The sequence below is a fragment of the Mobula birostris genome, chromosome 9, assembly GCF_030028105.1.
Source record: "Mobula birostris isolate sMobBir1 chromosome 9, sMobBir1.hap1, whole genome shotgun sequence".
Classification (NCBI taxonomy): Eukaryota; Metazoa; Chordata; class Chondrichthyes; order Myliobatiformes; family Myliobatidae; genus Mobula; species Mobula birostris.
In genome coordinates this window covers 136,390,656-136,401,883 of record NC_092378.1, presented here as the reverse complement: position 1 = coordinate 136,401,883, position 11,228 = coordinate 136,390,656, and the positions used below count along the sequence as shown (strand labels likewise).

Sequence of the window (11,228 nt, the reverse complement as noted above, 5' to 3'; positions counted from 1 at the left end):
GGAAGAAGGTGCCTGCCTGATCCAATACTACATGGCATTTTATATGCTAAAGATCAATGGTAACAGCAAGACTATTCTATTTGAAATATTGCAGAATATTGGTAGCACGGGTTGGCTATTTTGAAGTTTGGTTGATCGCTGAGCTTGGCAAAATGCTTGCAGACATATTGGCTCCAATCAAGAAGCTATCATCAGTGCACATTTGGGGGTGTTGTCTCACCCGGTTTATATACGCCTCTGGGGAACAAATAGATATTGATTAGACATCAAGATGGTTCAAAACACCGTGAACAGATTAGCAGTAGAACCTGGACAGGGAAGCCAACACTTTGAATGGACCTGCTGCGAAGCTAGCCAATCAAAATCTTCGACTTAATACTCCAGACATCCAAAATGAATGTTAATACCCGCTGATGCTGGGCTGCATTCATGCATATGCAGACATTTCAGGTCAATGGAGTGTTGATATGTTTGCAATCAATTCCATCCTGCAGTTCCAAGAACACCATTGTTTTGAGCTGCATTTTAAACTGAATCTACTATACACCTTCAGGCCTGAAGTCTGATTGCTGTTGAAATTATTATTTGCTAGATGCCATAACTCCAGGATACGCCTAACAATTCCACCTACCTGCCTCCATTCCAAGTATCTATCAATTTCTCAGAAAGATACTATAAAATTTTTATTTCCTCTTCCTTTCAAACAGCACATTCTAAATTATAGCAACACTAAGAGTAAACTCGTGAACTTCTTTCACATTTCTTCGTTCTCCTTGTTTAAGTTTTGTTTACTTTCATGAAGCGTGTTCCTAGACTTATTTGAGCAGGCTCACACCGCTGAAATGGCAAGCCGAGCCCTTCATCAAAAATAAAATCATCAGAACCACAGTTCAAAGTGTAGGCATACGGTATAAATAAACAGACAGCGGTCTAATCTCATTTGAAAGAGAAACTCCGTGGAGAGCAACGTAAGCGTAGAAAATCGAAACTCTTCGTTGCACGTCAAATTGAAGTGATTCACCCCAGTTTAAAAGTGATTTCGTGGCAGTTAAAAAATGAGTGGACGGGTAAAATAAAGGAGGATTAAACTTTAAAGAGCGATCTGAAATCTATTTTGATATGATACTCTAATATGCATCCCGCTGGTAATCAGCCATACGGCAGCTGGGACATGAACTAATACAACAGAGGCATTCAGTTCCATCAGTGTTAACACGTCAGAACAAGGAAAATGAAAGGACTCCCGAAACTGATCTGCTGCCGACTTTATGCAAGGTGACTTTGTGTTTGGGTGTTTGTCTTAATTTTGTCTGGCATTCATTCTCACTACCCTTTAGCACTGACGCGGGAAAGTTTCAGCGCGGTTTCGTTACTTCTTTATCCCCGGCGATCTATTGCTTCCAGTGTAGACTCCTTCCCAGAAACGGGAATTGTTTTCCCCGTTTAGGATTAGTAATAAATTGAAGAGAGTTTTGTTATGGGTGTCAGTTCGTTTCAAGTCTGAGTGTTACTTTCATCTTCACCCACTCGGGAGATTCTGCAGATGCTGGAAATCCAGAGTAACCCACACAAAGTGCTGGAGGAGCCCTGTAGCATCAATGGAGAGTGATAAAGAGACGTTTCCGGCCGAGACCCTTCATCTCCACTGTTACTATTTCCTTGAGATTAAATCACTGACACACAAAGAACATTCCACTACACCTCTGTTGGTGTTGGCACACTAGATCTATGTTGAAATATTACTCCACGCTCCTTGCTGTCTTTTGTTCCTTAAACAATGCGTTGCTTTTATCTGTACCTGCCTATCAGGGCAAGTGGATACTCAATCAGTGAGGATGAGGGAAACGTTTGAAACAAATAAAGATTGTCAGGTCAAATGAAAAAAAAAACACATTGCCAAAAGCCAAATGCCACAAGAACAAGGGATAAATAGAGGTAAATTAACCCGAGATCCCATAGATACTAGAAATCCAGAGTAACATAGAGAAAACGCTGGATGAACTCAGCAGGCCAGGCACTATCAATGGTAAGGAACAAAGAGTCAACAGTTTGGCTGTCCTTTCATCTGGAGTGGAAAGGTAGGAGAAAACACAAACCAGAGAAAGTCTTCAGCTTCTGGAAGAAGCTTTTTGAACTTTGAACTTTGAACATGAAGGTGGGGGAGGGGAAGGAGAACAAGCTGGAAGGTGATCGGTGAAGACAGGTGAGAGGGAAGGTAGGTGGAGGATAAATTGTTGCATTGGAGACAAATATTCTTTTAGGATGTGGTGAGGCCAAGAGTTATTACTCCCAATTTGTTCCCTGGAGTGAATGGTTTGTGGGACCATTTCGGAGGGCAGTTGAGACTCAACACTGTTGCAGGCTTGGAGTCACACGTATTCCATGCTGGTGACAGGCAGTAGATGCCTTTCCAAAAGTTTCAGGTGGGCTTTACAGCAAGATAATAATTTTGTTCTTGCATTTGTGTTCCTGATGCATCTAATTAAACAAATGCATTTAAACTGCCCTGCTTCTGTGCTGGTAGTTGAACTCCAAACACTGGGTTCATAGTCTAGACCAATTTAACCACTGACTCAGCATGGTATGAAAGAATTGTAAATACAAATAAAGTGAGGTGTAATCTGTATGTTTTTAAGTAGCTATTACCGTCGACTCCTGTTGTGTCAGGTGGTCAGAACCAACCAGAGAATATAAGAACCTTCTGGAAAAAGCTAGGCTGCTGTGGTAGGGATGTTTGTACTGTTATCTAGTCTGGTTTAGTGCTAAGCAAACATTTAAACACTGCAGAGCTAAATCATGTGCGTTTGCTGAAGTAGTGGCAATACTAAATGGGTAGAGACAATCTCATTCACCTACTGCTCCAACATAATGTCCATTGACCGTATTTTACTTGACCCAAGTCAAACTGGTGCCCCCAGATGACCAGTTAAACTTTCTGGCTGAAGAACACTAGAATAGAGCAGGAGCAGACCATCAGGCCCTATAAATGTACCCCACCATATAATGTGACTGTAGTTGATCTGGACCGTGAAATATAGCAGCAGTATTAAACCACTTGGGCCACCAAGTTTGCTCCACCATTTTAGCATGGCCGATCCATTTTCCCTCTCGGCCCCAATCCCTTGCCTTCTCCCTGTATCCTTTCATACCCCGACTAATCAAGAATCTATCAATCTCTGCCTTAAATATACCCAATGACTTGGCCTCCACAGCCGCCTGTAGCAACGAATTCGTCACTCTCTGGCCAAAGAAATTCCTCCTCACCTCTGTTCTAAAAGGACACCCTTCTATTTTGAGGCTGTGTCCCCTAGTCTTAGACTCCCCCATCATAGGAAACATCATCCACTCTATCGAGGCCTTTCAACATCAGATATGCCTATACCTCCTCCAGCTCCTCTTCTGTGTCACTCCTGTCGGTGCAGAGTGGAGATTATCCTAATTGGTTGCATCACAATGCCCAGGAATGGAAAAGTCTACAGAAAGCAGTGGAAACAGGCCAGTCCATATCCGACAATGCCCTCTCCATCTTTGAGGACATTTACATGGAGCATTGTCACGAGAAAGGAGCACAAGAAATCTATCGTCAAGACCCCTAGCATCCAGGCCATGCTCTCTTCTCGCTAATAGCATCGGGCAGGAGATACAGGAGCTGTAGCTTCCACACCATAAAGTTCAGGAACAGTTACTACCCTACAACTATCAGGCTCCTGAACCAGTGTGGATAACTTCATCATCGCAAAACTTACAGACTCACTTTCGCGGACTCTACAACTCATCACTTTACAACCCATGTTCTCAGTTTTACTTACCTTTATTTGCATAATTTGTCTTCTTTTACCTATTAATTCTCTGTCAGTCTTTGTTTATGCATAGCTTTTTATAAATTCTATTGTACTTCTTTATTTTCCTGTAAATGCCGTCAAGAAAATTAATCTCAAGGTAGTATATGGTAACATATACGTACTTTGATAAATTAAATTTTGACTTTGACTTTTGACCTCGATATCCCTTTATTCCTCAACCTAACAAATATTTATAAACCTCCACTTTAAATATTTCTAATGACCCAATTTCAATCAATTGCCAGGCTTGAGATTCACCGTCCAGATCCAGAGAATCACTGTCGCATTCAAGAAGAAATTTTTATGAACCTCAGTTTTAAATGACTAGCTCCTTATCTTGAGATGACATGCTCTTATTGATGACATTCCCATGAGTGAAAACATTCCAAGCCTGCTTAGGATGCGGTCACCCCTCTTTCTTATAAACTCTAAGGAATGCAAGCCCAAGCTATTTAGTCTTCCTTGATAGGAAATTCCTCTCATCCTGGGAATTAGGCTGGTGAATCTCTAGGTTATGATGTAGGGTGTTGTGCACAGTATTACTGTGGTGAGTGAGTATTTCAAGTATTGCAGACATAAAGAGCAATAGTCTTATTTATCCAGAGTCTACGGTCGAGACTGTTATTATTGGAAAGTTCCTTCAGGATCAGAACATGCATGGAGGCAGACTTTGATTCAAGTGGACATAAGAGTCCTATTTTTGCACAGTGCCTTCTATTTTAAGTGTTGTGTGAATGAAGATATTTCTTGTTTTCTCAGAAATATTGGGAGATATGTTAAATGGGCTGTCACTATGGTTCTATGTGAGAATCTGTGTGTGGTCTCCCACAAAGTTGTTCACATCTTAAAATCGCCGTCAGTTTCAGAGAAATGTGAATACGCATGAAAATGCTCCTTCCAGACTACACTGTGATAAGGAGCACTGCTCTTCGTGTTATAAGAAAACTGGGTACATGTAACCCCATCTTAATGTTCAAGGCGCTGGGTCAGCATGTTTCTTCATTTTATCAACAAACGTTTCTTGTTCTCCTGCTCGATGGCTTCTTACTTCATGATTTTTGTTTATTTTGGAACAGGATGTGATTGGCAATACTAGTGTTTATTGCTTGAGTGCACTACTCTTGCGAAAGCTGAGGTGAGCTGCCTTGTTGAACTATTGCATTCCTTCTAATGAGGTGTTCCCACAGTGCTATTGCACTGACAGTATGAACATTTAGACCCAGTAGCAATTAAGGAACATTGATATTCCCTCCAAGTTTAACTGGTAGTATGCATTTTGGATTGGAGCCTGCAGTTGGTGAGTTTGCATGAGCCAGTTGCCCTTATCCTTTGTGGTGGTGGAGGTCATGGATTTGGGAGGTGCTGTTGGAATGGCCTAGGTCGTTAACCGTGATGCATTTTGTAACTGGGACACACTATACTCACTGTGTGCCATTGATGGTGGGAATGAATGTTCACAGCGGGTGCTGTGGTGTCAGCCAAATGGGCTTCTTTGTCCTGAACGGTGCCTAAGTGTTTGGAGGTGGGTTCATCCGGACAGGTGAAAATTATTCCACGGCATTTCTGACTTGCAATTTGCAGATAGTGGAAAGGCCTTCTAGTGTCAGGAGCTCAGCCACTTGTCACAGGATGCTTCACCTCTGACATGCCTTGTAGCCGCTGAGTTTAGGTGAATTGTCCAGCTGAAACTTCCAGAATGCTGGTGGTAAACTCAGTGATGGTGCTGCTACCAAATGTCAAAGGTAACTGCTTTTGGCTCTCTCATGTTGGAGTTTGGAAGTGCCTGGATCTTGATCTTGATGCTGAGAATGTAATTTGGCACTTATCAATCCATGCCTGAATGTTGTATTAACATGCTCAAGTACAGTTCTGCCCTGCTATTAAATAGCTTCTTCGTGCAATGAATTGGACTCATAACCTATGTTGTTGAACCTCATTCTTTACCTGCCATGTACTTTCTCTGTAGCTGATACACCTTATTCTGCATTGTTTTACCTTGTTCTACCTCAAAGCACTGTCTAATGATTTGATTTGTATGGGCTGAGTGCAAGGCAAGCTTTTCACTGTACCTTAGTACATGGGACAATTACAAACCAATTCTAATACCTAGACTAGCTCTTCATGTATGCAGACAAGTGCTGCTTCATTTCCCGAGGAGTTGTGAGTGGAAATGAATGACGTGCAAGCATCATTTTCTGACATAATGATGGGGGAGCAATTATTGATGAGGCAGCTAAAGATGGTTGGGCTTGGACTTTGCCCTGGCTGTGAGTCTGACAACCTCAGCTATCTTCCATTGTGCCCGTTATGACACAGACTTTTGGAGTACTTTAAATGTCATTCCATTGACTTATGCCTTTCCAAACTACAGTACTTTCAAAGTTCAAAGTAAATTTATTATCAAAACACATATATGTCAGCATATACATCCCAGAGATTCGTATTCTTGTGGGCATACTTAATAAATCTGTAATAAAATAATAATCATAATACAATAACTGTAAGACCATATCAACTAGGGCATTCAACCAGTGTGCAAAAGACAACAAACTGTGCAAATGCAAAAAGAAAGAAATAATAATTATAAATAAATATTGAGAACATGAGATGAAGAATCCTTGAAAGTGAGTCCATAAGCTATGGGAACGTTTCACTGATGGGGCGAGTGAGATTGAGTGAAGTTATCTCCCTTGATTCAAGAGTCTGATGGTTAAGGGTTAATAAGTGTTCCTGAACCTGGTGCTCAGAGTCCTGAAGCTCCTGTACCTTCTTCCTGATGAGACCCGATGTAGATTGGGAGACCGCTTCGCCGAGCATTTACGCTCTGTCCGCTAAAACAAGCGGGATCTCCCAGTGGCCACTCATCATATTTCCATTTCCCATTCCCATCCCGATATGTCCATCCATGACCTCCTCCACTGTCGGGATAAGGCCACACTTAGGTTGGAGGAACAACACTTTATATTCTGTTTAGGTAGCCCCCAACCTGATGGCATGAACATTGATTATGCAGCATCCCACGCCATGACCACTGGACTCAGAACCAATTACTTCCCCCAAGCTGGCAGGCTGATCAACACCTCAACTCATTAACACACTCCACCACCACTAAATACAAACACCTAGCATCATTTTGTGTATGTACAGCACACACAATCAGACTATGTATCAAACAGGTATTTGCACTTTGTGTTTTATTAGATTGTTTTTATATTTATTGTGTTTCTTATGTTTTTTTAAATGCTGCATCATTTGAAATTGAATTTGAGCTGCTCAGTGCAAGTGGTCGATGCACTTTCAACTTCAACATTGAAGAGAAGTTTGGGTGGGGACATGACTGGGAGGGGTATCATCCTGGTGCAGTTTGATGGGACAAGACAGTTTAAATGGTTCAGCATGCACTGGATGGGCTGAAGACCCTGCTCCTGTGCTGTGGTTTTCTAAGACTCCATCAGATCCGGAGAAACAATCATTTCGTTCTGCTTTACAGTCATGTGCTGAAGAATAATAATAAGCAATATTGAATCGTTAAAAAAAAACTTAGCTAAGCAACACACACAAAATACTGGAGGAACTCAGCAAGTCAAGTAGCCTCAATAGTCATACTTTGTTGATCCTGGGGGAAATTGGTTTTCGTTACAGTTGCACCATAAATAATAAATAGTAATAAAACCATAAATAGTTAAATAGTAATAAGTAAATTATGCCAGGAAATTATGAAATAAGTCCAGGACCAGCCTATTGGCTCAGGGTGTCTGACCCTCCAAGGGAGGAGTTGTAAAGTTTGATGGCCACAGGCAGGAATGACTTCCTATGACGCTCACTGTTGTATCTCGGTGGAATGAATCTCTGGCTGAATGTACTCCTGTGCCCACCCAGTACATTATGTAGTGGATGGGAGACATTGTCCAAGATGGCATGCAACTTAGACAGCATCCTCTTTTCAGACACCACCGTGAGAGCATCCAGTTCCATCCCCACAACATCACTGGCCTTACGAATGAGTTTGTTGATTGTGTTGGTGTCTGCTACCCCAGCACACAACAGCAAACATGATAGCACTGGCCACCACAGACTCGTAGAACATCCTCAGCATCGTCCGGCAGATGTTAAAGGACCTCAGTCTCCTCAGGAAATAGAGACGGCTCTGACCCTTCTTGTAGACAGCCTCAGTGTTCTTTGACCAGTCCAGTTTATTGTCAATTCGTATCCCCAGGTATTTGTAATCCTCCACCATGTCCACACTGACCCCCTGGATGGAAACAGGGGTCACCAGTACCTTAACTCTCCTCAGGTCTACCACCAGCTCCTTAGTCTTTTTCACATTAAGCTGCAGATAATTCTGCTCACACCATGTGACAAAGTTTCCTACCGTAGCCCTGTACTCAGCCTCATCTCCCTTGCTGATGCATCCAATTATGGCAGAGTCATCCGAAACCTTCTGAAGATGACAAGACTCTGTGCAGTAGTTGAAGTCCGAGGTGTAAATGGTGAAGAGAAAGGGAGACAAGACTGTCCCCTGTGGAGCCCCAGTGCTGCTGATCACTCTGTCGGACACACAGTGTTGCAAGCACACGTACTGTGGTCTGCCAGTCAGATAATCGAGAATCCATGACACCAGGGAAGCATCCACCTGCATCGCTGTCAGCTTCTCCCCAGCAGAGCAGGGCGGGTGGTGTTGAACGCACTGGAGAAGTCGAAAAGCATGACCCTCACAGTGCTCGCTGGCTTGTCCAGGTGGGCGTAGACACGGTTCAGCAGGTAGAATGAAGGGGAATAAACAGTCTACGTTTCAGGCAAAGACCCTTCATCAGGACTGACAATCTTACCTGAACTTCAGCAGGAACAAACTGAAGAAGAGCATCTAGCAAACTGAATCAAGTTGTAATCAGCATGAAAATCTAATCATTGGGCAATGTGTACCTTTAAGGCTGACATTATCATAGAAACATAGAAACATAGAAAATATGTGCAGGAGTAGGCCATTCGGCCCTTCGAGCCTGCACCGCCATTTATTATGATCATGGCTGATCATCCAACTCAGAACCCCGCCCCAGCCTTCCCTCCATACCCCCTGACCCCCGTAGCCACAAGGGCCATATCTAACTCCCTCTTAAATATAGCCAATGAACTGGCCTCAACTGTTTCCTGTGGCAGAGAATTCCACAGATTCACCACTCTCTGTGTGAAGAAGTTTTTCCTAATCTCTGTCCTAAAAGGCTTCCCCTCTATCCTCAAACTGTGGCCCCTCGTTCTGGACTTCCCCAACATCGGGAACAATCTTCCTGCATCTAGCCTGTCCAATCCCTTTAGGATTTTATACGTTTCAATCAGATCCCCCCTCAATCTTCTAAATTCCAACGAGTACAAGCCCAGTTCATCCAGTCTTTCTTCATATGAAAGTCCTGCCATCCCAGGAATCAATCTGGTGAACCTTCTTTGTACTCCCTCTATGGCAAGGATGTCCTTCCTCAGATTAGGGGACCAAAACTGCACACAATACTCCAGGTGTGGTCTCACCAAGGCCTTGTACAACTGCAGTAGTACCTCCCTGTTCCTGTACTCGAATCCTCTCGCTATAAATGCCAGCATACCATTCGCCTTTTTCACCGCCTGCTGTACCTGCATGCCCACTTTCAATGACTGGTGTATAATGACACCCAGGTCTCGTTGCACCTCCCCTTTTCCTAATCGGCCACCATTCAGATAATAATCCGTTTTCCTATTTTTGCCACCATAGTGGATAACTTCACATTTATCCACATTAAATTGCATCTGCTATGAATTTGCCCACTAACCCAACCTATCCAAGTCACCCTGCATCCTCTTAGCATCCTCCTCATAGCCAACACCACCACCCAGCTTCGTGTCATCCGCAAACTTGGAGATGCTGCATTTAATTCCCTCATCCAAGTCATTAATATATATTGTAAACAACTGGGGTCCCAGCACTGAGCCTTGCGGTACCCCACTAGTCACCACCTGCCATTCTGAAAAGGTCCCATTTATTCCCACTCTTTGCTTCCTGTCTGCCAATTCTCCACCTACACCAATACCTTACCCCCAATACCGTGTGCTTTAAGTTTGCACACTAATCTCCTGTGTGGGACCTTGTCAAAAGCCTTTTGAAAATCCAAATATACCACATCCACTGGTTCTCCCCTATCCACTCTACTAGTTACATCCTCAAAAAATTCTATGAGATTCGTCAGACATGATTTTCCTTTCACAAATCCATGCTGACTTTGTCCGATCATTTCACCGCTTTCCAAATGTGCTGTTATCACATCCTTGATAACTGACTCCAGCAGTTTCCCCACCACCGACGTTAGGCTAACCGGTCTATAATTCCCCGGTTTCTCTCTCCCTCCTTTTTTAAAAAGTGGGGTTACATTAGCCACCCTCCAATCCTCAGGAACTAGTCCAGAATCTAACGAGTTTTGAAAGATTATCACTAATGCATCCACTATTTCTTGGGCTACTTCCTTAAGCACTCTAGGATGCAGACCATCTGGCCCTGGGGATTTATCTGCCTTCAATCCCTTCAGTTTACCTAACACCACTTCCCTACTAACATGTATTTCGCTCAGTTCCTCCATCTCACTGGACCCTCTGTCCCTTACTATTTCTGGAAGATTATTTATGTCCTCCTTAGTGAAGACAGAACCAAAGTAATTATTCAATTGGTCTGCCATGTCCTTGCTCCCCATAATCAATTCACCTGTTTCTGTCTGCAGGGGACCTACATTTGTCTTTACCAGTCTTTTCCTTTTCACATATCTATAAAAGCTTTTACAGTCCGTTTTTATGTTCCCTGCCAGTTTTCTCTCATAATCTTTTTTCCCCTTCCTAATTAAGCCCTTTGTCCTCCTCTGCTGAACTCTGAATTTCTCCCAGTCCTCAGGTGAGCCACTTTCTCTGGCTAATTTGTATGCTTCTTCTTTGGAATTGATACTATCCCTAATTTCTCTTGTCAGCCACGGGTGCACTACCTTCCTTGATTTATTCTTTTGCCAAACTGGGATGAACAACTGTTGTAGTTCATCCATGCAACCTTTAAATGCTTGCCATTGCATATCCACCGTCAATCCTTTAAATGTCATTTGCCAGTCTATCTTAGCTAATTCACGTCTCATACCTTCAAAGTTACCCCTCTTTAAGTTCAGAACCTTTGTTTCTGAATTAACTATGTCACTCTCCATCTTAATGAAGAATTCCACCATATTATGGTCACTCTTACCCAAGGGGCCTCTCACGACAAGATTGCTAATTAACCCTTCCTCATTGCTCAAAACCCAGTCCAGAATAGCCTGCTCTCTAGTTGGTTCCTCGACATGTTGGTTCAAAAAACCATCCCGCATACATTCCAAGAAATCCTCTTCCTCA

The 11,228-nt window shown here is 42.9% G+C and overlaps 1 protein-coding gene across 1 annotated transcript in view; it reads left to right on the top strand.

The window, feature by feature from the left end:
* Window positions 1-1,008: 1,008 nt before the first annotated feature.
* Window positions 1,009-11,228, top strand: part of rmi2 (RecQ mediated genome instability 2) — a 95,090-nt gene continuing 84,870 nt past the window's right edge. Inside the window, exon 1 of the transcript XR_011887287.1 lies at window positions 1,009-1,275. The gene's annotated coding sequence lies outside the window, so the exon portion shown is untranslated. The remainder of the gene's footprint in view (window positions 1,276-11,228) is intronic.